The 14,872-nt window shown below is 45.5% G+C and overlaps 17 non-coding genes across 17 annotated transcripts; all 17 read right to left on the reverse strand.

Annotated features, from left to right (window-relative positions):
* Positions 1 to 502: 502 nt before the first annotated feature.
* On the reverse strand, positions 503 to 584 carry trnal-uag (transfer RNA leucine (anticodon UAG)). Its single transcript has one exon. It is a non-coding gene; the product is annotated as a tRNA-Leu (tRNA).
* Positions 585 to 1,863: 1,279 nt separating this feature from the next.
* On the reverse strand, positions 1,864 to 1,945 carry trnal-aag (transfer RNA leucine (anticodon AAG)). The gene has a single exon. It is a non-coding gene; the product is annotated as a tRNA-Leu (tRNA).
* A 967-nt stretch (positions 1,946 to 2,912) lies between these two features.
* On the reverse strand, positions 2,913 to 2,994 carry trnal-uag (transfer RNA leucine (anticodon UAG)). Its single transcript has one exon. It is a non-coding gene; the product is annotated as a tRNA-Leu (tRNA).
* A 584-nt stretch (positions 2,995 to 3,578) lies between these two features.
* trnae-uuc (transfer RNA glutamic acid (anticodon UUC)) lies at positions 3,579 to 3,650 on the reverse strand. Its single transcript has one exon. It is a non-coding gene; the product is annotated as a tRNA-Glu (tRNA).
* Positions 3,651 to 4,273: 623 nt separating this feature from the next.
* Positions 4,274 to 4,355, reverse strand: trnal-aag (transfer RNA leucine (anticodon AAG)). Its single transcript has one exon. It is a non-coding gene; the product is annotated as a tRNA-Leu (tRNA).
* Positions 4,356 to 5,322: 967 nt separating this feature from the next.
* Positions 5,323 to 5,404, reverse strand: trnal-uag (transfer RNA leucine (anticodon UAG)). Its single transcript has one exon. It is a non-coding gene; the product is annotated as a tRNA-Leu (tRNA).
* A 584-nt stretch (positions 5,405 to 5,988) lies between these two features.
* Positions 5,989 to 6,060, reverse strand: trnae-uuc (transfer RNA glutamic acid (anticodon UUC)). Its single transcript has one exon. It is a non-coding gene; the product is annotated as a tRNA-Glu (tRNA).
* Positions 6,061 to 6,675: 615 nt separating this feature from the next.
* Positions 6,676 to 6,757, reverse strand: trnal-aag (transfer RNA leucine (anticodon AAG)). The gene has a single exon. It is a non-coding gene; the product is annotated as a tRNA-Leu (tRNA).
* A 967-nt stretch (positions 6,758 to 7,724) lies between these two features.
* On the reverse strand, positions 7,725 to 7,806 carry trnal-uag (transfer RNA leucine (anticodon UAG)). The gene has a single exon. It is a non-coding gene; the product is annotated as a tRNA-Leu (tRNA).
* Positions 7,807 to 8,390: 584 nt separating this feature from the next.
* trnae-uuc (transfer RNA glutamic acid (anticodon UUC)) lies at positions 8,391 to 8,462 on the reverse strand. The gene has a single exon. It is a non-coding gene; the product is annotated as a tRNA-Glu (tRNA).
* A 615-nt stretch (positions 8,463 to 9,077) lies between these two features.
* Positions 9,078 to 9,159, reverse strand: trnal-aag (transfer RNA leucine (anticodon AAG)). Its single transcript has one exon. It is a non-coding gene; the product is annotated as a tRNA-Leu (tRNA).
* Positions 9,160 to 10,126: 967 nt separating this feature from the next.
* trnal-uag (transfer RNA leucine (anticodon UAG)) lies at positions 10,127 to 10,208 on the reverse strand. Its single transcript has one exon. It is a non-coding gene; the product is annotated as a tRNA-Leu (tRNA).
* Positions 10,209 to 10,792: 584 nt separating this feature from the next.
* On the reverse strand, positions 10,793 to 10,864 carry trnae-uuc (transfer RNA glutamic acid (anticodon UUC)). Its single transcript has one exon. It is a non-coding gene; the product is annotated as a tRNA-Glu (tRNA).
* A 773-nt stretch (positions 10,865 to 11,637) lies between these two features.
* On the reverse strand, positions 11,638 to 11,719 carry trnal-aag (transfer RNA leucine (anticodon AAG)). Its single transcript has one exon. It is a non-coding gene; the product is annotated as a tRNA-Leu (tRNA).
* Positions 11,720 to 12,686: 967 nt separating this feature from the next.
* Positions 12,687 to 12,768, reverse strand: trnal-uag (transfer RNA leucine (anticodon UAG)). Its single transcript has one exon. It is a non-coding gene; the product is annotated as a tRNA-Leu (tRNA).
* A 584-nt stretch (positions 12,769 to 13,352) lies between these two features.
* Positions 13,353 to 13,424, reverse strand: trnae-uuc (transfer RNA glutamic acid (anticodon UUC)). Its single transcript has one exon. It is a non-coding gene; the product is annotated as a tRNA-Glu (tRNA).
* A 773-nt stretch (positions 13,425 to 14,197) lies between these two features.
* Positions 14,198 to 14,279, reverse strand: trnal-aag (transfer RNA leucine (anticodon AAG)). The gene has a single exon. It is a non-coding gene; the product is annotated as a tRNA-Leu (tRNA).
* Between the last annotated feature and the right edge of the window lie 593 nt (positions 14,280 to 14,872).

Below are 14,872 nucleotides of genomic sequence, written 5' to 3' on the forward strand. Positions count from 1 at the left end.
ATGGTATCTCAGGAAGTTGGAGGGAAGCATTCACACACAAAGGACCCAGAGTGGGGGGAGGAGTCTTTTGTCTCCTTCTCCACTGTAAGAGGTAGCAAGGGAGTGTGTAACTTTCTTTGGGGGAGGGGGGTACCAAAGGTGTGAAAACAGCTGTGTACTGCCTTTAGTTCCTGTAAGAGGTATGTAACTGAAGGCCATGCTAGACTCAGTTAGGGACTCTGCCCATCGTCTGCCCCGCGATGATGCATTCCTTCACCAAGCTTGGTTTCTGTTCTTGTTATTATTAAAGAATGTTAGCTACCACTCACCGCTTGTCTGCAGGCTTTATTGAACGGAAAACTTCCACAACACTTAACATCACCCTGGTTTGGAAGAATTGCTCTTGATGAGATTCCTGCTTGATTGTACTTGACAGACATTCTGTAACAGATTTGATTTCCACTGCAGCCCTTACAATTTATTGGTAGGGGATGGAAGGAACACGAAAAGAACCCGAAGACTATGGCAGCAGTGGGATTCGAACCCACGCCCCCAAAGAGACTGGAGCCTAAATCCAGCACCTTAGACCGCTCGGTCATGCTACCATTGCGAGTGAGGACCTCATCGCAAAAATCTAGACAGTAAAACTTGAAAAAGTGCAGCACAAAATAGAAGCCCAGAACATTCAGTGATGCTCTTACTGTTGTAGAAAAACATGTTTAATACTTTTTGGACACAAAAACATCTGCCTGTCCTGGTTAAAACCTGTTCATCAACCCTGATTGACAATGGGCTCTTGGCTCAGTTTCATCATCGTCGATATGCAACTTGTCATAACCACCGATGAACAGGCAGGAGCACCATTCACAGAGAGTCAAGGAACAGCATTGTAAGATGGCAAAAGACGTACCCTTAATGCACCCTGCCTTGTTTCAAAGATGCTCATTTGATTTTCACATAAACAGCCACCTTGACTCGCTGCTCAAACTAGCAGGCCTGCTTGTGTACATCCTCATCACTGAAAACTGTATAGTCCTGATCTGAACCATCACCTGTTTTATGCCATGTGCTTAGCCAGAGGTTTGTTGCCTTACCTGATGTTTGCCTTCAGCCAACAACTTTGCACCATTTAATCCATCGTGGGATTAACACAAAGAACACATTGGCTTGTGGGCACATTAAAGACATGTTCCTATATCGGGAGTTGAACCCCGGCCGCCTGGGTGAAAACCAGGAATCCTAACCGCTAGACCATATGGGACTGGTTAGGTAGGGCGCCACTGTCATAGCCGTGCTCCTGGGTGAGAACCAGGCATTCTAACCGCTAGACCATATGGGACTGGTTAGGTAATGCGCCACTGTCGTGCTCCTGGGTGAGAACCAAGAATCCTAACCGCTAGACCATATGGGACCGGTTAGGTAGTGCGCCACTGTCGTGCTCGTGCTCCTGGGTGAGAACCAGGCATTCTAACCGCTAGACCATATGGGACTGCTCCACTGTCATGAAATCAAGGATACTCTTGTCACTCTGCAGCCTTGGTGAGACCAACATAGCAGCACCTTAATCAATTCTCCAGCGGTTGCAGGTTCTGCTCAAAAGCACATTACAAGGGAGTGGACTGGACTTGAAGCACACTTGAGTGGCATGCGGGAAAGTCCACTAACCAGTCAGTGATGAGACCATGAACAAAAAGACACGAAAAACATGCAAGTTGTAAATGACTTTACAGCACCGGACTAATGTGGTTTGGAAGAATTGCTCCTGATGACTTTCCTGCATGTTTGGACTTGACAGACGTTCTATAACAGATTTGATTTCCACTGTAGCCCTTACAATTTATTGGTAAGGCATGGAAGAAACAAAACTTTGCCGCTAGAACACTATGGCAGCAGTGGGATTCGAACCCACGCCTCCGAAGAGACTGGAGCCTTAATCCAGCACCTTAGACCGCTCGGTCATGCTACCATTACGAGCGAGGACCTCATCTCAAAAATCTAGACAGTAAAACTTGAAAAAGTGCAGCACAAAATAGAAGCCCAGAACATTCAGTGATGCTCTTGCTGTTTTAGAAAAACATGTTTAATACTTGCCTGAATGTTTTTGGATACAATAGCATCTGCCTGCCCTGGTTAAACTCTTATTGCAGCAATAGGATTTCAACCCACATGTGTGAGGAGCCTGGAGTCTTAACCCAGATCCTAAGACCACACAATCTAACACCTTACAATGTGGTGGACTTGTAGCACACTTGAGTAGCCACTAACCAGTCAGTGTTGACACTGTGAATAAAAATATATGAAACATCTGCACATGGTAAATGACTTTTGCAAAAGAATTTCTTTTATTCATGTATTAATCACATTATTTTAGTGTATAATACCTTGGTGCCACTCGATTTTAGCATGTCTCTCACACTCATACTGGTAACAGATGGTATCTCAGGAAGTTGGAGGGAAGCATTCACACACAAAGGACCCAGAGTGGGGGGAGGAGTCTTTTGTCTCCTTCTCCACTGTAAGAGGTAGCAAGGGAGTGTGTAACTTTCTTTGGGGGAGGGGGGTACCAAAGGTGTGAAAACAGCTGTGTACTGCCTTTAGTTCCTGTAAGAGGTATGTAACTGAAGGCCATGCTAGACTCAGTTAGGGACTCTGCCCATCGTCTGCCCCGCGATGATGCATTCCTTCACCAAGCTTGGTTTCTGTTCTTGTTATTATTAAAGAATGTTAGCTACCACTCACCGCTTGTCTGCAGGCTTTATTGAACGGAAAACTTCCACAACACTTAACATCACCCTGGTTTGGAAGAATTGCTCTTGATGAGATTCCTGCTTGATTGTACTTGACAGACATTCTGTAACAGATTTGATTTCCACTGCAGCCCTTACAATTTATTGGTAGGGGATGGAAGAAACACGAAAAGAACCCGAAGACTATGGCAGCAGTGGGATTCGAACCCACGCCCCCGAAGAGACTGGAGCCTAAATCCAGCACCTTAGACCGCTCGGTCATGCTACCATTGCGAGTGAGGACCTCATCGCAAAAATCTAGACAGTAAAACTTGAAAAAGTGCAGCACAAAATAGAAGCCCAGAACATTCAGTGATGCTCTTACTGTTGTAGAAAAACATGTTTAATACTTTTTGGACACAAAAACATCTGCCTGTCCTGGTTAAAACCTGTTCATCAACCCTGATTAACAATGGGCTCTTGGCTCAGTTTCATCATCGTCGATATGCAACTTGTCATAACCACCGATGAACAGGCAGGAGCACCATTCACAGAGAGTCAAGGAACAGCATTGTAAGATGGCAAAAGACGTACCCTTAATGCACCCTGCCTTGTTTCAAAGATGCTCATTTGATTTTCACATAAACAGCCACCTTGACTCGCTGCTCAAACTAGCAGGCCTGCTTGTGTACATCCTCATCACTGAAAACTGTATAGTCCTGATCTGAACCATCACCTGTTTTATGCCATGTGCTTAGCCAGAGGTTTGTTGCCTTACCTGATGTTTGCCTTCAGCCAACAACTTTGCACCATTTAATCCATCGTGGGATTAACACAAAGAACACATTGGCTTGTGGGCACATTAAAGACATGTTCCTATATCGGGAGTTGAACCCGGGCCGCCTGGGTGAAAACCAGGAATCCTAACCGCTAGACCATATGGGACTGGTTAGGTAGGGCGCCACTGTCATAGCCGTGCTCCTGGGTGAGAACCAGGCATTCTAACCGCTAGACCATATGGGACTGGTTAGGTAATGCGCCACTGTCGTGCTCCTGGGTGAGAACCAAGAATCCTAACCGCTAGACCATATGGGACCGGTTAGGTAGTGCGCCACTGTCGTGCTCGTGCTCCTGGGTGAGAACCAGGCATTCTAACCGCTAGACCATATGGGACTGCTCCACTGTCATGAAATCAAGGATACTCTTGTCACTCTGCAGCCTTGGTGAGACCAACATAGCAGCACCTTAATCAATTCTCCAGCGGTTGCAGGTTCTGCTCAAAAGCACATTACAAGGGAGTGGACTGGACTTGAAGCACACTTGAGTGGCATGCGGGAAAGTCCACTAACCAGTCAGTGATGAGACCATGAACAAAAAGACACGAAAAACATGCAAGTTGTAAATGACTTTACAGCACCGGACTAATGTGGTTTGGAAGAATTGCTCCTGATGACTTTCCTGCATGTTTGGACTTGACAGACGTTCTATAACAGATTTGATTTCCACTGTAGCCCTTACAATTTATTGGTAAGGCATGGAAGAAACAAAACTTTGCCGCTAGAACACTATGGCAGCAGTGGGATTCGAACCCACGCCTCCGAAGAGACTGGAGCCTTAATCCAGCACCTTAGACCGCTCGGTCATGCTACCATTACGAGCGAGGACCTCATCTCAAAAATCTAGACAGTAAAACTTGAAAAAGTGCAGCACAAAATAGAAGCCCAGAACATTCAGTGATGCTCTTGCTGTTTTAGAAAAACATGTTTAATACTTGCCTGAATGTTTTTGGATACAATAGCATCTGCCTGCCCTGGTTAAACTCTTATTGCAGCAATAGGATTTCAACCCACATGTGTGAGGAGCCTGGAGTCTTAACCCAGATCCTAAGACCACACAATCTAACACCTTACAATGTGGTGGACTTGTAGCACACTTGAGTAGCCACTAACCAGTCAGTGTTGACACTGTGAATAAAAATATATGAAACATCTGCACATGGTAAATGACTTTTGCAAAAGAATTTCTTTTATTCATGTATTAATCACATTATTTTAGTGTATAATACCTTGGTGCCACTCGATTTTAGCATGTCTCTCACACTCATACTGGTAACAGATGGTATCTCAGGAAGTTGGAGGGAAGCATTCACACACAAAGGACCCAGAGTGGGGGGAGGAGTCTTTTGTCTCCTTCTCCACTGTAAGAGGTAGCAAGGGAGTGTGTAACTTTCTTTGGGGGAGGGGGGTACCAAAGGTGTGAAAACAGCTGTGTACTGCCTTTAGTTCCTGTAAGAGGTATGTAACTGAAGGCCATGCTAGACTCAGTTAGGGACTCTGCCCATCGTCTGCCCCGCGATGATGCATTCCTTCACCAAGCTTGGTTTCTGTTCTTGTTATTATTAAAGAATGTTAGCTACCACTCACCGCTTGTCTGCAGGCTTTATTGAACGGAAAACTTCCACAACACTTAACATCACCCTGGTTTGGAAGAATTGCTCTTGATGAGATTCCTGCTTGATTGTACTTGACAGACATTCTGTAACAGATTTGATTTCCACTGCAGCCCTTACAATTTATTGGTAGGGGATGGAAGAAACACGAAAAGAACCCGAAGACTATGGCAGCAGTGGGATTCGAACCCACGCCCCCGAAGAGACTGGAGCCTAAATCCAGCACCTTAGACCGCTCGGTCATGCTACCATTGCGAGTGAGGACCTCATCGCAAAAATCTAGACAGTAAAACTTGAAAAAGTGCAGCACAAAATAGAAGCCCAGAACATTCAGTGATGCTCTTACTGTTGTAGAAAAACATGTTTAATACTTTTTGGACACAAAAACATCTGCCTGTCCTGGTTAAAACCTGTTCATCAACCCTGATTAACAATGGGCTCTTGGCTCAGTTTCATCATCGTCGATATGCAACTTGTCATAACCACCGATGAACAGGCAGGAGCACCATTCACAGAGAGTCAAGGAACAGCATTGTAAGATGGCAAAAGACGTACCCTTAATGCACCCTGCCTTGTTTCAAAGATGCTCATTTGATTTTCACATAAACAGCCACCTTGACTCGCTGCTCAAACTAGCAGGCCTGCTTGTGTACATCCTCATCACTGAAAACTGTATAGTCCTGATCTGAACCATCACCTGTTTTATGCCATGTGCTTAGCCAGAGGTTTGTTGCCTTACCTGATGTTTGCCTTCAGCCAACAACTTTGCACCATTTAATCCATCGTGGGATTAACACAAAGAACACATTGGCTTGTGGGCACATTAAAGACATGTTCCTATACCGGGAGTTGAACCCGGGCTGCCTGGGTGAAAACCAGGAATCCTAACCGCTAGACCATATGGGACTGGTTAGGTAGGGCGCCACTGTCATAGCCGTGCTCCTGGGTGAGAACCAGGCATTCTAACCGCTAGACCATATGGGACTGGTTAGGTAATGCGCCACTGTCGTGCTCCTGGGTGAGAACCAAGAATCCTAACCGCTAGACCATATGGGACCGGTTAGGTAGTGCGCCACTGTCGTGCTCGTGCTCCTGGGTGAGAACCAGGCATTCTAACCGCTAGACCATATGGGACTGCTCCACTGTCATGAAATCAAGGATACTCTTGTCACTCTGCAGCCTTGGTGAGACCAACATAGCAGCACCTTAATCAATTCTCCAGCGGTTGCAGGTTCTGCTCAAAAGCACATTACAAGGGAGTGGACTGGACTTGAAGCACACTTGAGTGGCATGCGGGAAAGTCCACTAACCAGTCAGTGATGAGACCATGAACAAAAAGACACGAAAAACATGCAAGTTGTAAATGACTTTACAGCACCGGACTAATGTGGTTTGGAAGAATTGCTCCTGATGACTTTCATGCACTTGACAGACGTTCTATAACAGATTTGATTTCCACTGTAGCCCTTACAATTTATTGGTAAGGCATGGAAGAAACAAAACTTTGCCGCTAGAACACTATGGCAGCAGTGGGATTCGAACCCACGCCTCCGAAGAGACTGGAGCCTTAATCCAGCACCTTAGACCGCTCGGTCATGCTACCATTACGAGTGAGGACCTCATCTCAAAAATCTAGACAGTAAAACTTGAAAAAGTGCAGCACAAAATAGAAGCCCAGAACATTCAGTGATGCTCTTGCTGTTTTAGAAAAACATGTTTAATACTTGCCTGAATGTTTTTGGATACAATAGCATCTGCCTGCCCTGGTTAAACTCTTATTGCAGCAATAGGATTTCAACCCACATGTGTGAGGAGCCTGGAGTCTTAACCCAGATCCTAAGACCACACAATCTAACACCTTACAATGTGGTGGACTTGTAGCACACTTGAGTAGCCACTAACCAGTCAGTGTTGACACTGTGAATAAAAATATATGAAACATCTGCACATGGTAAATGACTTTTGCAAAAGAATTTCTTTTATTCATGTATTAATCACATTATTTTAGTGTATAATACCTTGGTGCCACTCGATTTTAGCATGTCTCTCACACTCATACTGGTAACAGATGGTATCTCAGGAAGTTGGAGGGAAGCATTCACACACAAAGGACCCAGAGTGGGGGGAGGAGTCTTTTGTCTCCTTCTCCACTGTAAGAGGTAGCAAGGGAGTGTGTAACTTTCTTTGGGGGAGGGGGGTACCAAAGGTGTGAAAACAGCTGTGTACTGCCTTTAGTTCCTGTAAGAGGTATGTAACTGAAGGCCATGCTAGACTCAGTTAGGGACTCTGCCCATCGTCTGCCCCGCGATGATGCATTCCTTCACCAAGCTTGGTTTCTGTTCTTGTTATTATTAAAGAATGTTAGCTACCACTCACCGCTTGTCTGCAGGCTTTATTGAACGGAAAACTTCCACAACACTTAACATCACCCTGGTTTGGAAGAATTGCTCTTGATGAGATTCCTGCTTGATTGTACTTGACAGACATTCTGTAACAGATTTGATTTCCACTGCAGCCCTTACAATTTATTGGTAGGGGATGGAAGGAACACGAAAAGAACCCGAAGACTATGGCAGCAGTGGGATTCGAACCCACGCCCCCAAAGAGACTGGAGCCTAAATCCAGCACTTTAGACTGCTCGGTCATGCTACCATTGCGAGTGAAGACCTCATCGCAAAAATCTAGACAGTAAAACTTGAAAAAGTGCAGCACAAAATAGAAGCCCAGAACATTCAGTGATGCTCTTACTGTTGTAGAAAAACATGTTTAATACTTTTTGGACACAAAAACATCTGCCTGTCCTGGTTAAAACCTGTTCATCAACCCTGATTAACAATGGGCTCTTGGCTCAGTTTCATCATCGTCGATATGCAACTTGTCATAACCACCGATGAACAGGCAGGAGCACCATTCACAGAGAGTCAAGGAACAGCATTGTAAGATGGCAAAAGACGTACCCTTAATGCACCCTGCCTTGTTTCAAAGATGCTCATTTGATTTTCACATAAACAGCCACCTTGACTCGCTGCTCAAACTAGCAGGCCTGCTTGTGTACATCCTCATCACTGAAAACTGTATAGTCCTGATCTGAACCATCACCTGTTTTATGCCATGTGCTTAGCCAGAGGTTTGTTGCCTTACCTGATGTTTGCCTTCAGCCAACAACTTTGCACCATTTAATCCATCGTGGGATTAACACAAAGAACACATTGGCTTGTGGGCACATTAAAGACATGTTCCCATACCGGGAGTTGAACCCGGGCCGCCTGGGTGAAAACCAGGAATCCTAACCGCTAGACCATATGGGACTGGTTAGGTAGTGCGCCACTGTCATAGCCGTGCTCCTGGGTGAGAACCAGGCATTCTAACCGCTAGACCATATGGGACTGGTTAGGTAATGCGCCACTGTCGTGCTCCTGGGTGAGAACCAAGAATCCTAACCGCTAGACCATATGGGACCGGTTAGGTAGTGCGCCACTGTCGTGCTCGTGCTCCTGGGTGAGAACCAGGCATTCTAACCGCTAGACCATATGGGACTGCTCCACTGTCATGAAATCAAGGATACTCTTGTCACTCTGCAGCCTTGGTGAGACCAACATAGCAGCACCTTAATCAATTCTCCAGCGGTTGCAGGTTCTGCTCAAAAGCACATTACAAGGGAGTGGACTGGACTTGAAGCACACTTGAGTGGCATGCGGGAAAGTCCACTAACCAGTCAGTGATGAGACCATGAACAAAAAGACACGAAAAACATGCAAGTTGTAAATGACTTTACAGCACCGGACTAATGTGGTTTGGAAGAATTGCTCCTGATGACTTTCATGCACTTGACAGACGTTCTATAACAGATTTGATTTCCACTGTAGCCCTTACAATTTATTGGTAAGGCATGGAAGAAACAAAACTTTGCCGCTAGAACACTATGGCAGCAGTGGGATTCGAACCCACGCCTCCGAAGAGACTGGAGCCTTAATCCAGCACCTTAGACCGCTCGGTCATGCTACAATTACGAGTGAGGACCTCATCTCAAAAATCTAGACAGTAAAACTTGAAAAAGTGCAGCACAAAATAGAAGCCCAGAACATTCAGTGATGCTCTTGCTGTTTTAGAAAAACATGTTTAATACTTGCCTGAATGTTTTTGGATACAATAGCATCTGCCTGCCCTGGTTAAACTCTTATTGCAGCAATAGGATTTCAACCCACATGTGTGAGGAGCCTGGAGTCTTAACCCAGATCCTAAGACCACACAATCTAACACCTTACAATGTGGTGGACTTGTAGCACACTTGAGTAGCCACTAACCAGTCAGTGTTGACACTGTGAATAAAAATATATGAAACATCTGCACATGGTAAATGACTTTTGCAAAAGAATTTCTTTTATTCATGTATTAATCACATTATTTTAGTGTATAATACCTTGGTGCCACTCGATTTTAGCATGTCTCTCACACTCATACTGGTAACAGATGGTATCTCAGGAAGTTGGAGGGAAGCATTCACACACAAAGGACCCAGAGTGGGGGGAGGAGTCTTTTGTCTCCTTCTCCACTGTAAGAGGTAGCAAGGGAGTGTGTAACTTTCTTTGGGGGAGGGGGGTACCAAAGGTGTGAAAACAGCTGTGTACTGCCTTTAGTTCCTGTAAGAGGTATGTAACTGAAGGCCATGCTAGACTCAGTTAGGGACTCTGCCCATCGTCTGCCCCGCGATGATGCATTCCTTCACCAAGCTTGGTTTCTGTTCTTGTTATTATTAAAGAATGTTAGCTACCACTCACCGCTTGTCTGCAGGCTTTATTGAACGGAAAACTTCCACAACACTTAACATCACCCTGGTTTGGAAGAATTGCTCTTGATGAGATTCCTGCTTGATTGTACTTGACAGACATTCTGTAACAGATTTGATTTCCACTGCAGCCCTTACAATTTATTGGTAGGGGATGGAAGGAACACGAAAAGAACCCGAAGACTATGGCAGCAGTGGGATTCGAACCCACGCCCCCAAAGAGACTGGAGCCTAAATCCAGCACCTTAGACCGCTCGGTCATGCTACCATTGCGAGTGAGGACCTCATCGCAAAAATCTAGACAGTAAAACTTGAAAAAGTGCAGCACAAAATAGAAGCCCAGAACATTCAGTGATGCTCTTACTGTTGTAGAAAAACATGTTTAATACTTTTTGGACACAAAAACATCTGCCTGTCCTGGTTAAAACCTGTTCATCAACCCTGATTGACAATGGGCTCTTGGCTCAGTTTCATCATCGTCGATATGCAACTTGTCATAACCACCGATGAACAGGCAGGAGCACCATTCACAGAGAGTCAAGGAACAGCATTGTAAGATGGCAAAAGACGTACCCTTAATGCACCCTGCCTTGTTTCAAAGATGCTCATTTGATTTTCACATAAACAGCCACCTTGACTAGCTGCTCAAACTAGCAGGCCTGCTTGTGTACATCCTCATCACTGAAAACTGTATAGTCCTGATCTGAACCATCACCTGTTTTATGCCATGTGCTTAGCCAGAGGTTTGTTGCCTTACCTGATGTTTGCCTTCAGCCAACAACTTTGCACCATTTAATCCATCGTGGGATTAACACAAAGAACACATTGGCTTGTGGGCACATTAAAGACATGTTCCCATACCGGGAGTTGAACCCGGGCTGCCTGGGTGAAAACCAGGAATCCTAACCGCTAGACCATATGGGACTGGTTAGGTAGGGCGCCACTGTCATAGCCGTGCTCCTGGGTGAGAACCAGGCATTCTAACCGCTAGACCATATGGGACTGGTTAGGTAATGCGCCACTGTCGTGCTCCTGGGTGAGAACCAAGAATCCTAACCGCTAGACCATATGGGACCGGTTAGGTAGTGCGCCACTGTCGTGCTCGTGCTCCTGGGTGAGAACCAGGCATTCTAACCGCTAGACCATATGGGACTGGTTAGGTAATGCGCCACTGTCGTGCTCCTGGGTGAGAACCAAGAATCCTAACCGCTAGACCATATGGGACTGGTTAGGTAGTGCGCCACTGTCGTGCTCGTGCTCCTGGGTGAGAACCAGGCATTCTAACCGCTAGACCATATGGGACTGCTCCACTGTCATGAAATCAAGGATACTCTTGTCACTCTGCAGCCTTGGTGAGACCAACATAGCAGCACCTTAATCAATTCTCCAGCGGTTGCAGGTTCTGCTCAAAAGCACATTACAAGGGAGTGGACTGGACTTGAAGCACACTTGAGTGGCATGCGGGAAAGTCCACTAACCAGTCAGTGATGAGACCATGAACAAAAAGACACGAAAAACATGCAAGTTGTAAATGACTTTACAGCACCGGACTAATGTGGTTTGGAAGAATTGCTCCTGATGACTTTCCTGCATGTTTGGACTTGACAGACGTTCTATAACAGATTTGATTTCCACTGTAGCCCTTACAATTTATTGGTAAGGCATGGAAGAAACAAAACTTTGCCGCTAGAACACTATGGCAGCAGTGGGATTCGAACCCACGCCTCCGAAGAGACTGGAGCCTTAATCCAGCACCTTAGACCGCTCGGTCATGCTACCATTACGAGCGAGGACCTCATCTCAAAAATCTAGACAGTAAAACTTGAAAAAGTGCAGCACAAAATAGAAGCCCAGAACATTCAGTGATGCTCTTGCTGTTTTAGAAAAACATGTTTAATACTTGCCTGAATGTTTTTGGATACAATAGCATCTGCCTGCCCTGGTTAAACTCTTATTGCAGCAATAGGATTTCAACCCACATGTGTGAGGAGCCTGGAGTCTTAACCCAGATCCTAAGACCACACAATCTAACACCTTACAATGTGGTGGACTTGTAGCACACTTGAGTAGCCACTAACCAGTCAGTGTTGACACTGTGAATAAAAATATATGAAACATCTGCACATGGTAAATGACTTTTGCAAAAGAATTTCTTTTATTCATGTATTAATCACATTATTTTAGTGTATAATACCTTGGTGCCACTCGATTTTAGCATGTCTCTCACACTCATACTGGTAACAGATGGTATCTCAGGAAGTTGGAGGGAAGCATTCACACACAAAGGACCCAGAGTGGGGGGAGGAGTCTTTTGTCTCCTTCTCCACTGTAAGAGGTAGCAAGGGAGTGTGTAACTTTCTTTGGGGGAGGGGGGTACCAAAGGTGTGAAAACAGCTGTGTACTGCCTTTAGTTCCTGTAAGAGGTATGTAACTGAAGGCCATGCTAGACTCAGTTAGGGACTCTGCCCATCGTCTGCCCCGCGATGATGCATTCCTTCACCAAGCTTGGTTTCTGTTCTTGTTATTATTAAAGAATGTTAGCTACCACTCACCGCTTGTCTGCAGGCTTTATTGAACGGAAAACTTCCACAACACTTAACATCACCCTGGTTTGGAAGAATTGCTCTTGATGAGATTCCTGCTTGATTGTACTTGACAGACATTCTGTAACAGATTTGATTTCCACTGCAGCCCTTACAATTTATTGGTAGGGGATGGAAGGAACACGAAAAGAACCCGAAGACTATGGCAGCAGTGGGATTCGAACCCACGCCCCCAAAGAGACTGGAGCCTAAATCCAGCACCTTAGACCGCTCGGTCATGCTACCATTGCGAGTGAGGACCTCATCGCAAAAATCTAGACAGTAAAACTTGAAAAAGTGCAGCACAAAATAGAAGCCCAGAACATTCAGTGATGCTCTTACTGTTGTAGAAAAACATGTTTAATACTTTTTGGACACAAAAACATCTGCCTGTCCTGGTTAAAACCTGTTCATCAACCCTGATTGACAATGGGCTCTTGGCTCAGTTTCATCATCGTCGATATGCAACTTGTCATAACCACCGATGAACAGGCAGGAGCACCATTCACAGAGAGTCAAGGAACAGCATTGTAAGATGGCAAAAGACGTACCCTTAATGCACCCTGCCTTGTTTCAAAGATGCTCATTTGATTTTCACATAAACAGCCACCTTGACTAGCTGCTCAAACTAGCAGGCCTGCTTGTGTACATCCTCATCACTGAAAACTGTATAGTCCTGATCTGAACCATCACCTGTTTTATGCCATGTGCTTAGCCAGAGGTTTGTTGCCTTACCTGATGTTTGCCTTCAGCCAACAACTTTGCACCATTTAATCCATCGTGGGATTAACACAAAGAACACATTGGCTTGTGGGCACATTAAAGACATGTTCCCATACCGGGAGTTGAACCCGGGCTGCCTGGGTGAAAACCAGGAATCCTAACCGCTAGACCATATGGGACTGGTTAGGTAGGGCGCCACTGTCATAGCCGTGCTCCTGGGTGAGAACCAGGCATTCTAACCGCTAGACCATATGGGACTGGTTAGGTAATGCGCCACTGTCGTGCTCCTGGGTGAGAACCAAGAATCCTAACCGCTAGACCATATGGGACCGGTTAGGTAGTGCGCCACTGTCGTGCTCGTGCTCCTGGGTGAGAACCAGGCATTCTAACCGCTAGACCATATGGGACTGGTTAGGTAATGCGCCACTGTCGTGCTCCTGGGTGAGAACCAAGAATCCTAACCGCTAGACCATATGGGACTGGTTAGGTAGTGCGCCACTGTCGTGCTCGTGCTCCTGGGTGAGAACCAGGCATTCTAACCGCTAGACCATATGGGACTGCTCCACTGTCATGAAATCAAGGATACTCTTGTCACTCTGCAGCCTTGGTGAGACCAACATAGCAGCACCTTAATCAATTCTCCAGCGGTTGCAGGTTCTGCTCAAAAGCACATTACAAGGGAGTGGACTGGACTTGAAGCACACTTGAGTGGCATGCGGGAAAGTCCACTAACCAGTCAGTGATGAGACCATGAACAAAAAGACACGAAAAACATGCAAGTTGTAAATGACTTTACAGCACCGGACTAATGTGGTTTGGAAGAATTGCTCCTGATGACTTTCCTGCATGTTTGGACTTGACAGACGTTCTATAACAGATTTGATTTCCACTGTAGCCCTTACAATTTATTGGTAAGGCATGGAAGAAACAAAACTTTGCCGCTAGAACACTATGGCAGCAGTGGGATTCGAACCCACGCCTCCGAAGAGACTGGAGCCTTAATCCAGCACCTTAGACCGCTCGGTCATGCTACCATTACGAGCGAGGACCTCATCTCAAAAATCTAGACAGTAAAACTTGAAAAAGTGCAGCACAAAATAGAAGCCCAGAACATTCAGTGATGCTCTTGCTGTTTTAGAAAAACATGTTTAATACTTGCCTGAATGTTTTTGGATACAATAGCATCTGCCTGCCCTGGTTAAACTCTTATTGCAGCAATAGGATTTCAACCCACATGTGTGAGGAGCCTGGAGTCTTAACCCAGATCCTAAGACCACACAATCTAACACCTTACAATGTGGTGGACTTGTAGCACACTTGAGTAGCCACTAACCAGTCAGTGTTGACACTGTGAATAAAAATATATGAAACATCTGCACATGGTAAATGACTTTTGCAAAAGAATTTCTTTTATTCATGTATTAATCACATTATTTTAGTGTATAATACCTTGGTGCCACTCGATTTTAGCATGTCTCTCACACTCATACTGGTAACAGATGGTATCTCAGGAAGTTGGAGGGAAGCATTCACACACAAAGGACCCAGAGTGGGGGGAGGAGTCTTTTGTCTCCTTCTCCACTGTAAGAGGTAGCAAGGGAGTGTGTAACTTTCTTTGGGGGAGGGG

This window comes from Neolamprologus brichardi, chromosome 3 (genome assembly GCF_056152115.1).
Source record: "Neolamprologus brichardi isolate AB-2024 chromosome 3, ASM5615211v1, whole genome shotgun sequence".
Lineage (NCBI taxonomy): Eukaryota > Metazoa > Chordata > Actinopteri > Cichliformes > Cichlidae > Neolamprologus > Neolamprologus brichardi.